Consider the following 23,111-nt stretch of genomic DNA (forward strand, 5'->3'; position numbering starts at 1 on the left):
TAGAAAAAACTTGCGCTGCTTTTTATGCTCTGCACCAGCTGAGCAGAGACTGCAGTTTCCCTGCTGAATCTGAGCCTGTCTTGGTGGCAGGGTTCTCTTTGCTTCTGCCTCATTGCATGAGAACGTTTGGACACTTCAGCTGACCTCCCCTCCTATTATACTTTCTCTGAAAGAAGGGCTTGAGATCCTTGAATGAAAAGGCCTATAACTGGGACTGGCTACCTCACCTGAAATACCTTTGCTGATGTCTTTGTAACAGCCCCTGCCAAAATGATGTATTTTTTCAGAAGTACCCACCATGTCCACAAGAAGCAGTGGTATGTCTTAGACAGAAGACATTATTTATTTACACGTCTGTAGCTATTTCCAGGTGCAGAAGAGTCATGTGGTGCACCAAAGGCACACATGCTGATCCCACGTCTCTGTCCATGAGTACAGGGATGAGGTGCAGCCTTTGATGTTAATGCAGAAAATGTTTTTCATCACTGCAAGCCCAGCAGTTGTCTTCAAAATATTTTCCATTGGTTCGATTGCTTGCTTTCCAGCTCTGTGTGCAGGCAACCCAAAAGGTATGTTGGAATCCATACAGATGCTGTATCTCTGTAGAGACTTCCCCGTGACTGGTTTTCTGGTTCAGAGATCATCTTGCTTTTCATCACAGTTTGGAGCTGTTCCAGTTGGTTGCTGGACTCTGAAGATACTCCTTACCCCCTGCCAAGGTGATAGGCCAAATATGTATCTTCTTTGATTCAGCGTTGTGATTACTTCGCTTTAGAAAATTTTTGTGTAACTGAACAGCCTGGAAAGTTAGAAATTGGTTTTCAGAGGTCGGGGGGAGTAATTGAATTTCTAGCTGCTTTCATTAAAGTTAGGAAAATCAGAATGCTAAGGCAAGCCATCATTGCTTTTGCTGGAGGAGTTATTGAAGAGTATGTATTTCATATTCATGTATTCACTTTTGCTTCTTTAGAAGCTGTTGCTGTGTCATCTTTGCAATTATTCTTCAGCCATCACAAACACTGCCTAAGCAAAGATGTGAATTTTTAGTGCAGAGGAAAAAAAAAAAAAATCAGAGCAGAAGTATGAAGTGGTGGAAAGAAAACTGACCCTCCTCTCCCACCTGGCCAACTCTATTCATCATAAATATGAAAAACTAGGACACAAATGCTATTTATTTTCCCTTTGGAGGTCAATTCTAACTTGCTTTACAGAGGCCCAACTTGTGTCTTTGCCACCTCAAAAGCTATTTGCTTTGAAATACCACTTCCAGAGATGAGAGATCTTTTCTTTGTAAGTTGCAGATAACAATCTCCCTCCAGACTCTGCCCAATTGATTTTTGACCTGTTTATTATATGCTTTGCTGCTTGAACAAAACTGCATCTGCCTATGTTTTCTGCATAATGTCCTCTGATTGGGAACTCTGAAGTCTTCAGTCATCCCAAAATCATGTTTGCAAGAGGCCTGGTTAATGAATGTCTCTGCTGCTGAGAGAAATGTCTTGTCTTCTTTGTTTTAATCTTTGGAATAACATCTTAAAAAAACAAAAAAAACAAACAAACAAACAGAAAAATAACCCCCAAAAACCCCAGGATGCAGGTTTTGTTGCTGACCTTTCCTTCCCTTTATACCACAAGACAAATTATACTATATGTACATCCACAATACATACCCTAACCTGTACTGGGTCATCAGACTAATTTTCCTTCCAAAATGTCATTGTTAAAGCCAAGGAAAATCTGACACCATGCCCATCTCTCTAAGCCTGCCTTTACCTGCCCCAGCGCAGCCCATGGTCCCGCTGCACAGCTGCCCACATCAGCACAGTGGACTGCAGCATCTGAGGAACCAGGACTTTTATCTCATGCCTGAGGAATTCAAGCACTTGCCTTCCTTGCTGTTAATCTATTGAATGAGGGAGAGCTGGGAGACAAGCCTCCGTTCAAAATGTTTTTTAGCCTCTGGGTGCTTCAGCCTCCCAGGACACAGACAACAGAAGCAGTGTGTGCTTGTAGAGCGGGCCATTCTGCCACCACTGCTTGGTATCCCAAAAGAAGTGCAGTGCCCATTCAGCTGTGAAGACCCATGGGCAGAGCCACGAGAGGCCGTGGGGTTAAGCATCCCAGGAAAGCTGAGCTGAGGTGTTTCCATACAACTCTTGTTGCAGCCCTGGGGGTTTGGCTGCAGGCATCTCCCAGCTCAGCGGGCTGGCTGGTGAGACTTCCCACCTGAGGCTGCTCCCCGTCCTTGCATGGAGTGCCTAGACTTGTTAACCACACCCTGGAGAATGAATGCTTAATGGTTAGGGCTTTTGGTGCCAAAATGCTGTGTTAGGCATTCCGGTTGCTGGTGGGCTGCACAGTTCCGTGAAACTGCAGCTCCGAACCCTTGGCGCTGGGAGGTGGACGCACAGAGGTACTCCCAGCACAGCGTCCTTTCTAGAAAGCTCCTGAAGCAGAGGCAACGTGGCGGTGCCTCTGAAAGGGAAGTATGCAGACACATGACTTGGGACAAACTGCAGGTATGTTGATTTTGTGTGTGTTTTTTTCCTCCCTGCTGCAATGGTAATTGGCCCTCTTAGCATAGCTGAGCATCTGCCCACTTCCCCTCCAGCTGCTGTAAGTGGGCCGCAGCTAGCATTCAGAGAGAAGGAGGCTCATCTTCAGCCTCTGACTGTTGGGAACAAATGGCGCTCTGTAATTGGTGTGAGCCTTCTTCACAGTGCCAAGCAAATTGCTAGAGAAGAGTAGCACAGAATAAACAAAAACAAATACCCCAGCCTGGAGAGAGCAGGTGCAATGAAACCACTTCAAACCAGAGCAGTTGCTTACTGGAACTGCTCACACAAGAGGATTTTACAAGTGAGCCTTTAAAGAATGAATGAGGGAAAAAAAAGTGGCATGATTAATGTGTCAGCTGCAGTGGAAATGTCTCAAACAAGTAACATTAAAAAGAGAACTCCGCTATTATCTTTGTGTGTGTGAACTTAGATCAACACTTGTCCTGCCTAGACTCCTTTGTGCTGACTGCAGCGAGAGCTTGGATTTTAGAAGTATTTTTTCTAATGTTGCAGAGCAATGCCATCTAGGGCACATAGACTTACAAATACCAACAGGAATGCTATCAATTCCTAGTGATAGAGCTTGCTGGATTGAATATTAATAACTAGTTCATCACATATGCATTAGGCCTGTTGGGATTTGCTCATTTTCAATATCTGCTTCTAGTTTTCCAGAGTATGCTCTCTGTCAGATATTAACGGATAGTTTTGTTTCAACTGGAAAGTAATGAGTTTCTGTATATTCCTCCGCAAATGCACTTGGTAGCTTTCATCTGGGCAGCACCATAGGGACTATTGATGGTCTCTCCAATCTTCAGCTACTCAAGGACTCCACTGTGGCTGTGATTAGAGCAATGATACACTTAGACAGCAGATTAAAATATTAAACCCAACAGGCCAGATCTTGGCATTCTCGTTCAAAAGGCTACTTACACTGTTACTGAGATCCTCCAGTTCGAACCAAGCTGCATGTAGAATATGAGTCTGTGTTAATTTAAAATATCTCAAGAACCTGGTGCAGTTTCAGCTCTGTGCCCACTCCTGGCTGTCGCAGCTCTCTCCGGGATAAGGATTAATCACCAAACGTAAGTAGGTAGCAATCTGCTGGGTTCAGTGGAGGTCTATGGCAATAACTACTTGTGAACCTGGACTCATGTATTACATTTTAGGTACTATCTTGCCCTTCTGCTTCCTACCATTTGACTTCATAATGCTTGGCCTTTCTAAGGAATGGTAACAGTATTTAGTGGCACTTAAGACCAACGTTGTTTATCTCTGTAATGGGTTTTCTTGTTCTACGTACACAAATTTGCTCCCCACTGGAGAAGAGCTAGGGCTTGAACTCTGAAATCAGTCTCAGGAGATCTTTCAAACTCCAAGGCTGCACACCAGCTTCTGGGCCAGCCAGCTTCTGCCTGCTTCTGTAGGAGTTATGCCCGGAGCTGATGGTCCTCGGGTTATTGGCCTCATGTGACTTAGCTGTTTTTAGAAGCAGCTCCAAACTGAAGGCGAAATACTTGACTGTAACGTGAAAGCACATTGGGAAATGTTAATACTTCCACTAATAAGAGCTTTTAACATAGCTACAGGCATTTTTTTTCCCCTCCCCTTGAGTAATGGTACTCTTGTTGCTGTCCCAGCAAAAGGAGGGCCTGGTTCTCCTTCAGGTTTGTAGTGCTCTGGTTCGGCTGCCAAGAGGTAATAAAGCAGACGCCTGCTCCCGCCTTAGAACGGCGTTGCCTATGGGCACAACAATGCACGTACGTGCAGGCATAATGAAGCAGTGGAGGTCTTGGGAAGCAATGGGCACATCTTAACAGTACTAATTAAGAAGCAGAAGTTACATTAGTCATTACATTTTTGTTGGGTCTAATTAAACAGTTGCACTGTTAAAACATCATGCTGAAGTGACAAATAATTAGTTGATCACTGTTTTCCCATGAATTGGTACGGTGTATGTCACTTCTCATTGTAACTGGAGATTTGAAGCACAGTTGACTTCATTTAGCAACAATTTTATGGCCAGGCTACAAACACTGTCTTTTTTCCCCTTCTTCTTCAGTAGTGTTTTAAAGATGACTCGCAATTGTTACTTTCCTGCAAGTTAAGACAGTTGCGAGAGAAGGACTGGAAATGCCAGCCTGTGTTTTTTGGAAGATGATGAGAGCGTGCTCTCGTTTGCCAGTACCACAGCCACCGTAACGAAGGCAGAGGCTAGTTTACTCAGTAGCTGGTAATTCCCAGCACTTCAAAACAGATGTCCAACCTTGAATCAGCTGAAATAGCTGTGCTTCAGTAGTGGGTCTGAGACATCATCAGCGATTCAGAATTCAGGTGGAGTAAGGAAGCCATTACCCAAACACAGGTGCTACCACCCTTTCCCTCCTCCCCACACCGTGTCGTGTAAAAAACGTACGTGTTCAGCAGTGTGATCAGAATATGGCTCTGATTCTTCCCAAGTTCCTCAGGATTACTCACAGCTAGTGTCTGGCAGTCATTGTCTCCCTGGACAGAGATCTCATCACTACGCTCGTGTCACTTTGGCTCGGGCTGCAGAGAGAGGAATAGCTTTTGGCACATACGCAGCTGGAATGAGCTTTCATTGGCAGCTGGAGTATCATTATCGCGCCTTCCCTTCTTGCTCCCTGATCTAACGAGGCTGCTGGTGAGGAGATGGGATCAGATGCCATGGCCCTCGCATCTTCCTGACATGGTGCTCCGAGAGGGCAGGACGTGCGTGGTGCCCTTGAGTTGCTCTTGGCCTGCTGTCTGCAGAGGCTTTCTGAGAAACTTGGGGTTCTGGTCCACACGGTCTTAGAGAGCTGGGATGTCGAAGTGCTTCTATGTCCCTGTACGGATATACATTTTGTTTGAATACTATTTTCAAAAAAAAAACCTTCAAATTACAGAGAGGGAAGGTAAGAAGTAAGTGCTACTGAGCTGGAAATGCAGTTTTGCAGCATTTCCACTTACGCATTTCCTGGCTGTCAGGAAGATGCATGAAGACTAGCCACTGTCGGATCTCTCATCAGAACCCCAAGATGAAAATCTGTCTTGATGTGGGGGAGCACTGAAAAGCTGTTGGCCCGATCTCCCTTCATGGAGCAAGGCTGAGAGAGCTGAAGTTAAGAGCACAACACCATGAAATAATAAAAGAGTAATTTCTTCCCGTGGATGTAGTGACTAACAATCATAAACAACTTGATTCCAGTCCTTTGCTATCAACCTTAAAGAAGGGAAAAAAGAAAAGGAAGAAGCAAAAAGAATGGCTCTGTGATGAGTACAGAAGATAGAAGACACATTTTCTCCTTCTGTACTTAATCCTCAGGGATTAAGTCACATCCCTTTGCCTGCTCCATTCATTCAGATGGTGGCTCTGCGTGACAACTCAAACAGTGCCAGACAGCAACAAGATTAACTACTTTCTCATTTGCAGGATGTCAGCATCTCATGTCTCCAATTTCAAGCCCCAGCAAATGAATGGTCAGCTCTATTTTATTCTCATATTGGCAGGATCACTCAGCCCAGGCCATCTGAAAGGACCAGGATCATTGTCCTATCCAGATGCAGGGAACACCCTCACCCACAGTGATATTAGGTGTTTGCTTCATTGACGCTGAGCAGTGTAACATGGCCAGGAGGCTGCTCTCGAAGGGGAAATTATTTTTTTTTCAGGGGGAGAGGAGACAAGATGGCTCCGCCACATGTACCCAGCAGGCATGGGTTAGCAGTAGAGCAAGTGAACAGGATCCCCAGAGGTGGGAGGGAGCGGGCGTGGATTGCCCCGGCCTGGGATCCAGCTCCACCAGCTCTGCCTCGCAGCCCTGGGGAGCAGGAGCTCCCAGCTGCCTGGGGACTTCTCTTGGCACTCGGCTTTCTGAGGTTCATGGTGTCTCTCTTGTGGCTTTTGACTGTATGAAACTCTGAGTATATGGCTTAGAGGGTCAGGATAGCTGTCTGCCTCGGCACTAGTGAATCCTGAGCTAGGAAGTACTCTCTGTGACACCGACGTTTTGATGGAGTATCCTCTGGATCTGGAAAACGAAGAGGTAGAACAAGGAGAGATTCTGTCTCGCCGTATGGAAGGTCATGCCTGGGCCCAGAGCCATGCAGGATCCCAATACCAGCCTTGCTACAGCTTGCAGAAAAACTAGTTGGCTGGGTTCTATGGGTTTTGCTCACTTGTTCGTTTGTGAGTTTGTTTGGTGCTTTTTTTAATTTCCACGCCTGTAAGTATGTATGTCCCCTCTGCTCGCTGTATGAAAAAGTCAATAGGGAAACTAAACGAAACAACTAGGTTAGTTCTGCTCTTAGGCAGTTTTTGCTGTGCCTGCTTCGTGCAGTTTGATTCTCGTCTCCCTCCTCCCTTGTTACAAAACACAGCTGAGAGCCAGCGTTGTTTTCCAAATCAGAACAAGAATCCAACTTACAGCCCAAAGTGTAATACGCACAATACCGCCGAGGGATAAGATTTTGAATTTACTGAAGTAATTGCTGTCATGTCCTATGAACTGAAACACACATCATGTTTTAAGGTGACAAAAGATCACTCTCAAGTTGCCAGTGAACGTGACCAGGCTCTGGGCTGGATGTGCCTCCACGGCTGGGAGAACACACAGGTCTTCCTGCGGTGCAGCAGCAGCGTGTTCAGCACGCAGGAGATAGATCCCAGGGACTCACCCACCTTTCCTGTATAGAAGTGCTGTAGTTTCTCTCCTCCTTCCTGCAGAGCTCACGGCGATGCAGAAGGCTTCTAGGATAGGAGCCAGTGGAAGAGGGAAGTCTCTTGACGTAGGAATCCTGGCTACCACGAGAGAAGCTAGCTAGTTTTGATTTTTAGAGCTAAAGTACATGCTGCCCCGGCCCAGTCAAAACCAGGTTACGTGGGAAAGCCTCCCTCGCCTCCTCTCGCCTGACAGGGCTGTATAATACAGCAACGCAGCGGCTTGGGGAAAGCCGAGTGCCGTTTCTTGTCCAGACTAGCAAAGTCCTCTGGGGCATCCCACCAATGCTTAAAGCCTTCTGCCTACACATCTGCCTCTGCCCCACACCCATAGGATGACAACTATAGCCCAGCCATGCAGAGCTTGCAAAAAGTGGCTTTTCTGCAGGCTTACTGTAGGTATAGAAAATCACGCCAAGCCCATGCTCAGAGCTGGACTGAGGGGGTCTCAATCAGAGATAAATAAGAAACACAAGCCACAAAACTTCACCCAGTATCTCAGGTACTTGAAAGGCTGCACGCGGCAAAGTCTTTCCAGTAAATTTGCTCCAGTCCTTAGAGCTCAGTTCTGCTCCAGTTTGCAGGGCTGGCTGTGTCCTAACCTGCCTCTCATTTACTGCCTCTCGTTTGCGCTTGGTTTCCCCTGTGGCTGACAGGCATCTTACTGAGCTGCTCCCGAATGCTTTGCAGGGCAGTGGTGTCTCCTTCCTCTCTGTGCGGGCAGCCAAGGGCTCTCACAGCCGCGCCGAGCCAGGCGCTGCAAAGCTGGACGCCAGTTCCACCTGCTAGGCTGCCTGAAGGAACGCCAGCAGCTTCCCGAGGTAGCAGCACTGAAAAGTCAGTCACGGCATCCCGCCTGATAAATGCTTTTCAGCGTTGAAGCTCTGTGTGGTGTGCGTGGCAGGTGGAGCAGAAAGGTTTCGGTGGCCCTGGGGACAGCTTGCAGGCTCACCACTGCTTTCACAGCCGGCAAGCGGCGTTGCCTCAGCTGCCTCCCGCTCACGCCAGAGCGGTTTCACACCTCTCTGTCGAAAGACAGCTATAGATTACACGAGAGCTGCAGCGATGGAAGCTGCTCGGATGCACTGAGCGGTTGCATCCCCAAGCCACGCGGGTCTCTCATGCCTGAAGGGTAATGGCCACTCTGACGGAAGCTGTGAACTGATGTGAATGTCACCACCTTGTAAATAAGACAGCGTTGCCACGCTCTACCTCCTCAGCACTAGGCAGGCACCCACCTTTCATTTTGATGGGCTGGATTTTGGAATCCCTAGGCCCCCTTTAAGGAGGTTTTTTCCACCCCTGTCTCTTTGACTGTGTTCCTCATCACGCTTGACATGTCAGCTGCTGCCTTCGGCGTGGAGGCTCGCATTTTTCATGGGCACCCTGCTTCGGCAGAGAGCAGCTGCCAGGCTGGCAGGAAAACCGTGCTCTCGCTGTTTCCTCGCTGAAATAACTCGCGCTGAATCAGGTCTGCACAAACTTGAGAGACGCGGAGCGCTGGGATCCCGGAGCGAGCTGCGGAACATCCGCAGCCCCCCCGAGGGTGACAGGGCGCGACTGCGGCGGGACGGCCCGGTTTGGAGCCCGGTCGGTCAGGGGGGCGGCCGGGGCCCCGTCCTCGGGGTGTCCCTGCTGCCGTCACCGGCAGGAGGGAGGGGGACGGCGGTGGCGAGCACCGCGGCGCCAGGCCGGCGGCGCGGAGGGAGGGCCGGGAGCCGAGCGGGAGGCCGGCGCACGGCGCAGGCGCCCGGGGCTGGGGGGAGCCGGCTCCGCGGTGCGGGGAGGGGCGGCCCGAGCCAAGCGGAGCGGCGGGCGCAAGGCCGCGGCCCCTCCCCGCGCCTCGGCGGCCCGGGCGGCCGGGGGCGGCTCCCGCCAGCGCTGCCCGTTGCCGGCCCGGCGGCGAGAGGTGAGGGGCGGCCGCGGGGATCGCGCCCCGGCGGCGGGGGGGCGGGCCCCGGGCGGGGCGGCGCGGCGCTGCGGGGGACGTGCGGGGCCGGCGCCGGCGCCGGAGCCGGGCGGGGGGGGCCGTCTGTAACCACCTCCCCGAAAACGCGCCGGGGGAGACGAAGGCCGCGGAGCAGGCCGGGGCCGCGGCGGTGCTGGGAGCGTCGCGCTCTGCCCCGCCGGGACGCAGGTGAGGAGCCGGGCTGCGGCCGGCGCTCTCGTCCTCGCGGGGCGGCCTTGGCCTCCCGCGGCGTCCGCGGCCGAGGGGAGGCCGGCTCGGGCCCGTCTTCCCGCGGCGGTTCCCGGGGGACGCGCCCCAGGGCCCGCGTACCCCGGGCCTCTGCGCGGGGGCTCGGGGCCCGGCCGGGGACCCTCCCTGCGGCCGCCCTCCCAGCCGGCGCGGCCAGGTGCTGCGGGCCGGGAGGGAGAGGCTCGGTGCGCGGCGGCGCGGCGCTGGCCCGGTACCCGCCGCCAGCGGGGTTCGGCCGGGCGTGACGGGGCGTTCTCGGTCCGGGCGTCTGCACCGCGTTCCTGACTGGAATGGGGGTTCCCGGAGCGCAATGCCGGTTCCTCGTCTTAAACATTTCCTGATAGATATTATGATAAAAGCGTCTTTTAAAGCACGCAGGTCTGATTTGATAGATGTACGGATGCAGAGGGTGTGCGTTCCCCTGTTAGCTTGATTCCTTTGTCTCCCCGTCCTTCCAAGCTGCTCCCCTCTCATTTGTTTGAGCTGCTTGTTTCCTGAAGCGTAACTCCTAAGCTCTTTTAAGCAAGGAACATCTCCGCATGCCTTTGCCAGCACGGCCGTGGTGGTGAGGATTGAGCAAAACGTGGTTTCCAACTGGCGCTTCTGTGCGGGCAGAAGGCCCCGTGGGTGAGCAGGGCAGAGCTTGCGGGAGTGCGCTGCCTCCACCGGAACACTGCTGGTGGGCAACAGCTGGCTTGTCAAGGGGCCGGGGCAAGCTGTGTCTGCCCAGGCGTGAGCTGGGAGGCTGGCGGGGCAGCCCTCGGGAGGGCACGTACCGGGGGCTGTAGGCTCTGCCACTCCGTCCTCAGTTCAGCTGTGTCCGCGCTGGCTCCATGAGTAATTCTGAGTTATGCTGGGGTAAAATACACCAGTACAGCTGTGGAGCCAAGCTCGTACGTTTCCTCAAGCCAGATCCATGTTAAGTTTCGTTAGTTTTAGATCTACTTAGCTCTAAAAATATTCGATTGTTAACAGCCTACTTGGAACCTGAATGCTTAGTTAGATGAGCAGGAAGACTATGGTAAATAGAGTTGTCTGCTAATCACACAGCTATGGAACAAAATTGTGCTGATTCTGAAGACGTTTGTATGGAACAGTCCCCTGTGTTTTACCCTGTGAAATCCTAGGATGTGTTTAATCTCACTGAGAGGATTTGTAGTCAATCCACTGCCCCATTCTGTGTGTTAATTAAAAACATAAGCTAAGTAATAATTACCAAGAATATCAGCATTATTGACTCGCTTGAAAATGATGGTGGAACAAGATTCCTGTATGTTGCTAGGAATGCACTCACCAAATGGGTTTTGACAGTGACTTTTTTTTTTTTGTCTCCAAGGGGTTTCTGTAGGTTTCAGTCTGTTTGCATTTGGTAAACTTGTAAACAGGTGGATTTTCTGTTTTTTTTTTGCCCTTCACCTGGTTTGGTGTAGTGTAGGTTTCCTCTCTGGCTGAGGCTTTAAAAGGACAGCTAATGTAAATATTAGTAAATATTAATCTGTGCGGAGAAGTTGATCCTTCAGGATTTTGAGGTTGCTTGAGAAACTTTTGTGCAGAACAAGGTGCAAACCCAGGAATGCATAATCGCTGCTACTCAGAACACAGGTGGCCCAAGCTGTGTTCTGTGGGCTTTTTCCCCTCAGAAGTTCAACCTCCCTTGCGTCAGGGCTGTGCCACGTGAGTGGCATGAGGCGGTGCTGGCCGGGGGTCTGCTGGCAGCCTGTGCTCCCGGCACGGCTGGGTGCGGTGCGTCGGGGGCTTTGGGGGCTGACTTTGCAGATTGCTCTATCACTCTATTGCACTCCCAGCCGACTTGGTGTCTCTTGCTTCAGCTCTAAGGCCCTGCTGGGAGGTGTGGTCATGGTCTATGTGTGGAACGGCTCCAGTGTCCCCCTCCCTAGCTTGCTGAAGCATATCGTGTGTGATCAGCTGTGTAAGGGTTTTGGTGTGTGGTGAACAGGACCGGGAAAGTTGGCTCCTGTTGCTCTCAAGTATGTCTAGTGTAGAAGACGACTAGATCTTTTACTTAAGGCTCAAGGACATTTTTGTGTTCATAAAGATAGATTGAATGTAGTAATTACTAAGGCACTGAGTGAATAGTATGGTGACTAAATTTTTCACAAGGGAGCTGCTGCTTTAAAAAAAAAAAAAGGCAGGCCAGTGCTGTCAATATAGCAGTTAAAGAGTTTCTGTTACCTACTGGAGTAATGTAGCTGTCACATCGTAGTGAGAAGTAATGCAATTCGTCTCCCGTCAGCAGGAGGGAATTGATAAGATTACTATATGAAGTAGATATGGTCTTGGTCCTTTTCTTAACACACCGTTACCAGACTGCAGTCACAGTTTCTTAGCCCTGTAGGGTCTCTGAGGGGCTCTGGGTAAGGAGCTGAATGAACGGGGCTCAACAGCAAAATCGTGGTCTTACATTTCAGATGTAGTAACTCCAAGCACCAAGTGGAGCAACATACAAAAAACTGGTTTTGTGGTCATGTGTATTGCAGGCTCCGTGGTTGCGCAGGACTTGCCTGTGGCTTTAAATACTTGGCATACCATACAGATCTTGAAAATAAGAGGCTTACATACCTCTAATCTGTGATGGGAAATTTGTCAAGATGCGTCTCACCGAAAAACTCTGAAATTCCTCACTTAAGAGTTACTTGGGGAGAATGCTAAGCAGAGTCAAGTGTTGCCAATTAAACCATTTGTTTTGTTCAAGTCGCTTATTCAATTGGTAGTGTGTATCGGGAGCGGGGATGGAAGCATAACTAAATATTTGGCACCCTGTGTCAAACTAAGTCATGTAACAAAACACAGAGGTGATGTAGCAGCAGTTGGAGGGTTATGAGGCTCTAATTTCCAATACATGTCTTAGTTTAGAATGCTGAAAATAAATTGTTCCTGACACACAAAATGCTACAGCGAGACACTTAATACAATACAGTTATCCTGTATTTTGTTATGGAGCACATCACTGAGAGCTGGAAAGGATGTCACGCCCACTTCTTAGCATTTATGGTGCTTATGACCTGGAGTAGGACTACTTATTTGTGGTCATTAGTTTTAGTCTGAGATTCTGCCACCCGCAGTTACCCAGTCCAAAGGCATGCTGGCTTAGCCTACCATACTTGTTCAGGGGTCTGAGTACTTGCAGTTTGAGGATGACAACGTGAAAGGGCTGGCAGGGAGGTGGAATTTGCTTCGTCTCGTGGCTGCACGAGACAAACCGTGTTGTGGTGTGAACTGCAACACGGTTTGTTTGTGGAAGGGCAGCCGCTACTGCTTTGGATTCTTGCCTGTAGAGTCTTGAAGTGCTTATGTGGTCTGATGCTGCTTTTGGTCGGGGCCCTGTGTGATACTTAGCTGGCAGAGGAGACATTCTATTCTATAACCCAGCCTGTTTTAATTCGGCTTAGAGGACCTCTTGTAGGTGGACCAATACAAACACGTACAGTCTTTCCTCTGCCTCCTTGTTCCACAATGCTGCCGCAGAAATGAAAGGTGATGAAGGACCCACCAGGCATCATGGCGAGTCTCAGGCAATGGCTGCCTCCACACTGGACCTCCTGCCCTGAGAAGCACCTGCTCTCCCAGCCGATGGTGTGCTTGGCAGGACGGAGACAAAGGTTCGTGCAGCGTGGAAGTGCAGGTGCTTTCCTTGTCCAGGCATGGCGCTGCATGACCCGGTGGCAGCAGCCCTTGTGAAACGTGTGTGTAAAAGCCTGCGAGCAGGCTGTGCGCGTGCAGCACACGCCATTTTGTGGCACGTCACCCAGCGACGCTTCATCAGAGAGGAGAAGGGTCGACTCATTAAACAGCAAACGCTGTCCTGACAGGCTTGCTCATCTGGCCTGCCCAGCTGAACAGCCGTGGGGCCAGCTGGTGGAGGTGAGGGACCCCCTCTGTGGTGGTGGCCTGCAGCCCCAGTGGTCCCTGTGGCGGGCACTGGGCTGGCCCTGTCTCTCTGGCAGCACTGGCCCAGTTGATGCCTTTCTTGTGGAAGCAGGGCTGGCCTGCCTCTTCCATTCGTAGCGTGCTGTGGCTGAGAAGACCTCCTGGGCAGGAGCTGGGTGAGGGGGAGGTTGGTGAAGGGGCTGGTGGCCAAGAGAGGGGAGTCGTGGCTGAGTAGAGCTCCTGGGTGAGGAGGAGGCTGGTGAAGAGGCTGATGGCTGGGAGAGGAGTCATGGCTGAGAAGAGCTCCTGAGTGAGGAGGAGGAAGAGGTTGGTGAACGGGCTGGTGGCTGAGAAGAGCTCCTGGGTGAGGAGGAGGAGGAGGTTGGTGAAGGGGCTGACAGAGGAGTCCTGGCTGAGAAGAGCTCCTAGGTGAGGAGAAGGAGGAGGGGGCTGGTGGCTGAGAGAGGAGTTGTTTGGCCTGGAGGTGGGTAGGGGGGGTTACTCGATAACTTGCACTGGGCACCCAAGGAGGCGGAGGAAGCAGGGCAGGGGTCTCAGCATAGATGTGTGAGTAACTGCCTTTTTTCAGCGAAGTGTTGTTGCCTAAGGTTTTCAGCCAAAACAAAAGGCAGGGTAATGTAGCGTGGCGTTTCCAGGATCTCTGATGTTTGGAAAGTCCATGGTTTGTGAGGCTCATTCCTCAGAGGAAGGTGGGCCTAGTTTTCCTCTCTTCACGACAAGTTTTACACTTACTCTGCTAACTTCAGGGGAGTTGCTCCTGAATTTATGCTTTTAGTTGTGAATGCTGAACTGGGCCCAAGGGCTTGGTTTTATCCTTGTAACATTTTGTTGCCTTTTGGAGTTTTTATAAGCCTGTGTATGTAAAGCCCATGCTTAACTCTGTTAAATAAAATGGAAAATTTTGCTAGATGGCTAAAGCCATACTTGTGTCCATTTGGGTTTTTTTCTCACATTTAATTTATTGAAAGTTTGCAGAAAGATTTAAATGTGTTCTCTTAAGAAAAGTGCCTAAAATTGATTGTCTTGTAATTGCAAGACTGGTAGTATATTCGTTCGTTGTGTGCGTAGGAGAAGTTGGGTAATATTTTTTTTTTTTCTGCTGTTCAGTCTAAGTTAGTTTGATTTGTGGTTATTTGACAGTGGTCATCTGTCTACTGCAATGCTTTGAAAAGAAGCTGGCTGATAAAGCAGGTGTGGATTTTTGGTGGTTTTGTTTTTCTGCCTTGAGATCAGGAGAGAGAAATTGCACGTGAAGGAAAAGACATTGTGGAGCTGCAGTCGCGTTCTCTCAGTAGGTTCATTCTGTTTACTTCGAAATGCTGCTCTGAACAATTAGCTCAGTTGAAAATTATTGAATGTTAGCGCTATACTGTTCTCTCTAAAGCTGGTAGGGATTCTGCCATCAGCATGAATATGGGAGAGGAGTATGCAGATCTTGCCGTGATAGAGTGAAAGTAGAAAAAGGAAGTTATTGGAGTCCTACCAGTCCTCTGGCAGGTATAATAGTATTGTTATATGTAATTATCATGTATGATTTGGAATTAGTGAACCTATTTGTGTAGGATGTTGCATGCTAATACTGTTAATGATGCTACATCATGGAGGATTCTAGTCTGTGAAGGTGATGTGTAAGACGAGGGTAGGATGACACAAAAGATAAGTGTTTTTCCTCCCGATCTTGAACAGGGTTTCCAAGATAGCCTTGTATATTAAAGTTCTTGGAAGATGTCTTACCTGTGAGTTGTCTCTGAAAAGTAAAAGCCCAGCTTTGCACATAAGCAGGTGTTGTCTTCCTGAGGTCTGAACGCAGTGAATTGTTTTGTATAGTACTTAAAAACTAAGGGACAAATCCTTAGCTGCAGATTGCTGTTACTCCATTACAGCCAGTGGAGCACTGCAAATTGACCCTGGTGATGGATGGTAATCATTTCCCCCAATCTCATGTATACAGGCTTAGAGGCAGAAACAACTTTATTCTGAGGGGCTTTTCTCAAAAAAAAAAAAAAAAAAAAAAAAAGCACGCTATTCTTGCTCCTCACTCCACCAGCTCCAGAATGTGAATGTCATCTGGCCAAATGCCCAGGACTAAACACAGTGCTCTAAACATGGTCTTAAAAGTGGCTTAGAAAGGAAAAGAAAAAACAGAAACTTTTTGGACTTTTAAATGGCGCTCTTACTTTTTTTGCATCCAAAATGATGTCTTTGGCTTCCAGTTTATATTTGCTGAATACAAATCCATGCTTTCCAGTAATTAACTCCAGGGGTCTTTGACCCTGACTTTGTTGAAACATACTTCCAACAGGGAAATAACCTGAAGTCTTACTGGTTTTCCTTTCACGCGTGATGGGTATTACATATGCTGACATTCCCTGTCTTAACTTGCCTGCGGATCTGTAGCCTTGTCTTCCTCTTGATCCTTTGCTTAATAGTTTCTCTTCATGGATGATGCTTTTTGAGCATATGCCAAAATATGTATTTAAATACATGTGAGAATGTGTGGAAAGCAATGGAAATATTTGCTGGACTGACTTGACTGTGTTCCTCACTGAGCTTACTGGCTCAGATGAAGACTCAGAGCTGTGGAGCATGAGAGGATGGCAGAAGGCAGGTCTGAATGAGTGATCAGAGCAGCACACTGAGTTCGGGCGTGGAGAAATGTTACTTACTGTAGAATAGTACCCTCTCTTATCTTCCTGCCCTAGAGGTGCCTGGTCAGGTGCCTAAGGCAAAAGCCAAATGCTTTGGCACGGAGTGCTTTCTACTGTGTGGAGCAATGGACAGAATTGCCAGCTGTTGTTTTCCAGCTCAGCCTGTGCCCCTGGGCCAACGTGGCAAGGTGCTGCCTTTTTCTCAAGCTTCGTGCTGATTCTCTAAGTGAGCCTTGTGATAACTTTAACTGGGGAATTAAATAAGGCCCACACTGAGGTCTGTGTGCGCCTGCTGCCAGCTTTGGGTCTTTTTGTGGGGGAAACTGCTCGCCACTGTTTGCAAAGAAGATAAGTTTTTAAACTGAATTTCTCTCTTTTAAAATTTTTTTATACAACCACAAAATAAAACCATAACCTTCACAAAAATAAATATGCATCCTTTTGCCAGCTGGGGCCTTAGCACTCTCTATGATGCTTGCTGAAACTGTAATTTCTTAGGTAAACAGACATCGGCAACTATGAGATGCCAACACTCAGTAAATTATTGTAATAAGCTATCTTAGCCACAGCTGGCAATTCAAAAAATAGTAATTTCTTCATGATGTTCATGGTAGTTAATGCGAGGTGAGGAATCATAATCTGAAGACTTTGAAGACCTTGGGAGGAAGAAGCCAGGGTTCTTGCAGTGTGTTTGCTGAGGGCCACACCTGTTTGGTTTGCCTGTCTGGGAACCTTCGGGGTGCTCTAGATTCTTGAAATTGTGTCTGCCCCTGTGCTGCAGTATAACCCCAGCTTTGTACGTGGGCTTTACTAGCATCTGTCTAGACAGCTGTTTAAAATGGTGGTTGTTTTTGAAGTTGAGAGGAGCTCAGTTTTGGGAGGTGTGAGTAGAAAATCTGAATTTTCAGTCCTGTGACTTTTACTGCTAGTAGTCTGAGCTTGATTGACTTAAATACTAGCCGCAGTAAAACTCATATCCTGAAGTGTCTCTCTGAACGTGTGTTAGGCATGGGAGTTGCTGCTGAAGTCTGCGTAAAGTGCTCTTAAATAATTGAAATTTTAGAAAAGTATCTATGAGCCACGAGTAAACTTTTCCACTAATTAAATATGTCTGATTTGTAAAACTGTTTAGTTGTCAATTACGAATGTGGGTCAAGAGTCTACTAGTTCCTCTCCTGTGTCACAGAAAGGTGCCATCCCTGCGTGCCCTGCCATGTGCGAAATAGACTGTGGCTCTACTTTAAAGTGGGGTAGAATCCAGAAGCTTTTAACACAATAAAAACAGTGAACAGAAGTTATTGCACAGCAGCAATGTTTGAGTCTTACCAGCTTGTCATGAGGAGTTATGCAGAAAGCCTCAGTTCTGACTTGTATCAGTGGTCTTCATTTTCTGTAGTTGTTTTGGTTTGGCCTGGATAAATGCCAGGTGCCCACCAAAGCAGCTCTGTCACTCCCCCTCCTCAGCTGGACAGGGGAGTGGAAATATGACAAAGGGCTCGTGGGTCAAGATAAGGATAGGGAGAGATCATTACTGTCACGGACAAAACAGCTTGAACTTGGGGAGAAAAAAAAAATTTATCACCAATCAAATCAGAGTAGGATAAGGAGAAATAAAACTAAATCTTAAAACATCTTCCCCCCACCCCTCCCTTCTTCCTGGGCTCAGCTTCACTCCCGTATCTCTCCCTCCTCCCCCCGAGTGGCACAGGGGGACAGGGAATGGGGGTTGCGGTCAGTTCATCACATGTTGTCTCTGCTGCTGCTCCTTCCTCCTCAGGGGGAGGACTCCTCACACTCTGCCCCTGCTCCAGCGTGGGGTCCCTCTCGTGGGAGACAATTCTTCACAAACTTCTCCAACGTGAGTCCTTCCCATGGGCTGCAGCTCTTCATGAACTGCCCCAGTGTGGGTCCTTCCCATGGGGTGCAGTCCTTCAGGAACAGGCTGCTCCAGCGTGGGTCCCCCACAGGGTGACAAGCCCTGCCAGCAAACCTGCTCCAACATGGGCTCCTCTCTCCATGGGTCCACAGGTCCTCGCAGGAGTCTGCTCCAGCATGGGCTTCCCATGGAGTCACAGCCTCCTTCAGGCATACATCTGCTCCAGCATGGGGTCTTCCACGGGCTACAGGTGGATATCTGCTCCACCGTGGACCTCCATGGGCTGCAGGGGGACAACCTGCCTCACCATGGTCTTCATCACAGGCTGCAGGGGAAAAATCTCTGCTCTGGCCTCTGGAGCACCTCCTCCCCCTCCTTCTTCACTGACCTTGGTGTCTGCAGAGTTGTTTCTCTCACATAGTCTCACTCCTCTCTCTCAAACTGCCATTTCAATGCAGGTTTTTCCCCTTCTTAAATATGTTATCTCAGAGACGCTACCACCATTGCTGATTGGCTTGGCCTTGGCCAGTAGCGGGTCTGTCTTGGAGCTGGCTGGCATTGGCTCTATCAGACATGGGGGAAGCTTCTCACAGAAGCCACCCCTGTAGGCCCCCCAGCTACCAAAACCTTGCCACACAGACCCACAACAGTCATATATACTTCTTTGCAAACTGCGTTGTTTGGATTTTTTTTTTTGCTTATTTGATCAGAGGAAAAATGACGATACACCATCAAGTGTGCAGTTAGCTTTCCTTTGGTTAATTCAAGTTTTCTATTTAATGGTTCTGTAGAAATTCTTAATTCATGTTTGTTGCACTGATAAATGCACAGCTTGTCCATTTTGGCAAGAATTCCCTACAAAGATATTCTCAGCATTTGTTTTGCAGTATGTCCCTTAAATATTTAACTTTGTGGTAATTTTTTTTCTAGAAAGTATGATCTGCCAAGATAAATATTTGGTTTGTTATAGTGTGGATTCATTTTTTGATTTCTATATGAAAAACGTTATTTTATCCCTTGATATTTCATGAATGATGGGGCATATGTTAACTATCACTTATAGTGTATTTCCCATATGGTTAACAACAGCTCTGGAAGACAGAGAAGTGTTTTAGCTGTATCTTGCATGTCTTGTTCCTTGCTAAAGGTAGTATACTGGCATGTGCACACCCTTTTGGCAGACATACCGGGCACCTTCCTTTACTGCTGGTAGTCTTTTATTTGCTATGCCATAGTCTAGACTTGAGAACCATTGCATTTACTACTCGCGAGTGAGCTGGAGGCATTTTTTGTGTTCTGTTTTTTAGTATCATAGCCTGAGAGCTAGGTCTAAATTCAGCCTTTCAATTAAGGTTTATTTCGGGCCGAGGAATACATAATATTGTGTCAATTTCATTGATGCTCTGTGTGTTGCTTTTATAGTATTCTGTGTTTTGCTTAGGATTTAAAGTTCTTTTATGTGTTTTAAGAACAGACAGTAGGTGATAGCTGTCTTTCAATAGTTACTAATAATGTTCTAATAATGGCTAGAACGTTATTAGTTCTAATGTTGATCATTTAATAATAATGTTCCTGGCAGGCTTTTTTCGGCACTTAAGGTGGAGCTCAAAGGGCTAGGATAACAGCAGGCTTGACCAGAGTGTGTTAAAGCAACTTTGTTATAATTTGTTACATGCATTTATTGTATTAGTTAAATAGTCGCTGGTCACAGTCTTGTTTTGTTTGGTCACATGGTTGTGTGATGTAAATTCTTACTTGCTGTATGTATTCCCTATGGTGCTGTTTATCATCTCTGGGAAAATGATCAGGATTATCATTTTGCTGTACTGTGTAATACCAATTCATCATATAATATCACTGGCCTTAGAGTTAAGCTGGTATTTTTATGTGACATTGCTGTCATGCCCCACGTTGGGTGCCAAAAGGGACTGTCATGGTTTAGCCCCAGCCGGCAACAAAGCAGCATGTGGTTGATTTCTCACTCCTATCCCTGGTGGAATGGGGAAGACATCGGAAGAAAAAGGCAAAACTTGTGGGTTGGGATAAGAACAGTTTAACAGAACAGCCAAGGGAGAAGAAAACAACAATAATACTGACAAAAGGAATCTACAGAGTGCAATTTGCTCACCACCCAATGCTCAGCTCGCTCCCAAGTAGCAAATTACCCTTCCCCAGCCACCTCCCCCACATAAATACTGAGCATGATGTCGCATGGCATCGAATATCCTGTTTGATTGGCTGGTTTGGGTCAGGCCAACTGGCTTCTTGTGAAAACTAACCCCATCCCAGCCAAACCCAGGACAAATGTCAGCACATTGTTTCATACCACCTTTTCTTTCACAAGAAAAGGTACGTGTTTATCAGTGTAGCTAAAACTCCTGCTAGGAGGCAACGTATCAGTTGTGATGGGAAGGCTCCTTGGGGTTGTGTTTTGTTGGGCTATCCAGTTCACACGCGTGGGTCGATGTCGCGTTCCCTGCACGGTTCTCTCTGTGGGGACATTTGCTTTTCAGGCAGGGACAGTCTTGTAACACTAGTCACAAGTGTCTCCTCTGTGTCGAGGCGCAGTGTGCCATTTGGGCCCTACAGAATGGGAAGACAGCCTTTATTTCGCTGGTGGAAATCTTAATTTGGAAGATTTGACTGGAATCTGGTACATTAAAAGGACAACAGACTTAAGAAAGGTAGATCATAGGTTCAGCTCATGCTCAGTAAGCTTTCATTCAGCAAGGTGTTTATACTTCATGTATGTATAATTTTAGCTATGAACAGTCCATCAGTTTTTCTCTGTTCGTGCTTTTGCTAATTGATGCACTTTGTTAAATGAGCGCTAATGCAGCATACGCCAACAGATTGCGCTTGGCTCTTGAAACTATAGTAAAGGTCCTGACAAAAATAGAACACCAAGTCTAGCTAACTTACAGGTTCCATGCACTGTCCCTGACATCTGTAAAACCCTGTTTAGTCTGAATGTATGATCTCCAAAGAAAGATAGCTCATGAAGTTTTGGCAAAGTTCATTATGCATGATGCCTGTATGGTGACTCTTCCAGCGTTTTATGGCATCCCCTGCTTTTATTCATCCGCTGTCCGGTGGCTAGCATAGAAAGCTGGTGGTTGTCAATTGAAAGCTTTTTGTCTTAAGCTTGCCAGCTTTTAATTAAAGGCAATGTGGTTGTTTGCTTGGCTGCTTAAACCAATTTCTAGGCTAGCATCTTTCCCCTGTCCTTCAAACAGTCATTAACCCCAGCAAGGCCTCAGACGTTCCTCTTTTGGATCCAGTTCAGCAAAGTACCTGCACTGGAGTCAGTGCCACTCTGGCGTGTTGAGTCCTTTGGTCTGCGCTGTGAATGTGTAGGCTAATTCTCAATTGCACAGATGATGATGATTATTGTTTAAATGCCAGACCTCCCAAGGCTACACATAAAAGTCCTGGGTTGTTGGAAGGTGGCTAAGGTGTCATTTCCAGGAGCAGTCTCTGAAGTTCCAGCTTTGGTGGTCATGAAATGACAAATTGAACTGTTACTGTTCCAGGCCTGAATACGATTCGGTGGTGTCAGTGGAATTTTTATGTAGGTGCGAAGTGTGTGAGTGCAAGAATAATATATTTCTGTGTGAATTTACGTGTTTGAGGAGATAGGAGAGAGGTGCTTTTTTGTGGCAAGCTGCTAAGAAGTGCAGCAGCTGTTTGACGGTGCTTGTGGGCTTGGAATGCATTTCTGATTGAGATTAATGAGTGGAAGTTGTCAAAAGTTCACTGAACACAGAGGCTTCAAGCAAGTAGCTGTTGCTGCTGTATTCTGTAGTGGTGGTTGCATGGAGCAGTTGCTTCTTTGTACAGCAGACACCAATGGTAGAAAGCTTAGACTAACATGTCACTGGCAGGATGGGCAAAGTGTGGAAGGAGAAACAGCGTTGCAGGGTAAAAAGTGATTTAGATGTTTTTAGAGCTGGTTTACAATCTGGGTTTCTGTCTGCTGTGCGTTGCTGGACAATAGATTCTCTGGACAAGAGAGGTACCACTGCAGTTATATTCTGCAGAATATAACATTTATCTGAAGGGGAGAAGGGGGAAAAAATTGGTTCTAGCCCCTCAAGCTAAGAAGAAATGTGGGAAACATGAGCTGAATGCAGTCAGGCTGGCAGCTGACAGCAGTTGCTTCTGTTACACTTTGGGCTGTAAAAGCAAGCAAAAGAGCTTTGCTCCTGCTTGAGCCCTGTGGTGGCATTAGGAAGCCCAGCGGAATAGAACAGCCCGTCTGGGCTAGGGAAGGAGGGGATGGTAATAGCGGACCAGCAGTCCCTCTAGTCTTAGGCTTGCCTGGTTGTTACCAGGTACTCGGCATCAAATACCAGGTAGTCAGTTGGGGGGTGAGGGGTGTTGGCCTCAGCAGGGTCTTCCTGGGCAGCTCCAGTTGTGCTGTATGCAGGCCTTGGGGGAAATAATGGAGCATGCTTGATTCCTGTCTTTAGGATAGCTGATACCAGCTTCTTGCTGGGCATTGGTCATGTTCACCTTCTCCAGTAGGGTTGGGGTAGGACCTTGCAAGTGGGAGGAGGCACTGGACGGTGATCCTGCCGACGTGAGTCATGGTCCACGAACTGTGAAAGAAAGGTGTTTATTTCCTCCTTGATTTGCCTTTTGGTGGTATGGTTTTGGAAGGAGGGCAGAATGGGAATGAAATAATGAATTTTAGGGGTGGATTGGGTTCCCGTAGCTCAGTCACAGCATGTCACGTTACTCACTTGAAAGATTGGTGACTCCCCAGAGACATGGGTTTGTTTTTGCGCAGGGGATACATCATAGCTGAGGTACAGAAGGATAAAGAGAAATGAACTGGTTGGTGTTTATTTTAAGAGGGGTTGATAGACTTTGAAGGTTTTTTTTCATGTTGCTGAATTTATACAAAGAAGCTGTATAAAAATAACTGGCACCAGATTTAGAAGCAATAAAATAATGCAGTGTTAAGTCTTGAAACCGTGGTATGTAACCACAAAAACTATTTTCACCCATTGGCAGCTTTCTCTTTATTATCTGCAGAAAGAGAATGATGGAATTTGTTAGCTGTTGAACAATGTAATTTTTCGTTTGTAAAAGGACCAAGTAAACCTGTATCCCAGTATGCTTAGTCCCAGCTCCCTGTACACAATGATTGCCAATGTTTGTTGCTAGCAGGCATGGGAGTCGTCTGGTACCAGCA

At 47.8% G+C, this 23,111-nt stretch overlaps 1 protein-coding gene across 2 annotated transcripts in view; it reads left to right on the forward strand.

Annotated features, from left to right (window-relative positions):
* Positions 1-9,114: 9,114 nt before the first annotated feature.
* Positions 9,115-23,111, forward strand: part of RIN2 (Ras and Rab interactor 2) — an 84,138-nt gene continuing 70,141 nt past the window's right edge. The window contains exon 1 of one of the 2 annotated variants that reach the window (XM_075413694.1): positions 9,115-9,190. The gene's annotated coding sequence lies outside the window, so the exon portion shown is untranslated. Of the gene's footprint in view, positions 9,191-9,302; positions 9,419-23,111 lie in introns of those variants that run through there. The other variant, XM_075413695.1, reaches the window with a different exon arrangement.

Source organism: Opisthocomus hoazin, chromosome 2 (genome assembly GCF_030867145.1).
Source record: "Opisthocomus hoazin isolate bOpiHoa1 chromosome 2, bOpiHoa1.hap1, whole genome shotgun sequence".
Lineage (NCBI taxonomy): Eukaryota > Metazoa > Chordata > Aves > Opisthocomiformes > Opisthocomidae > Opisthocomus > Opisthocomus hoazin.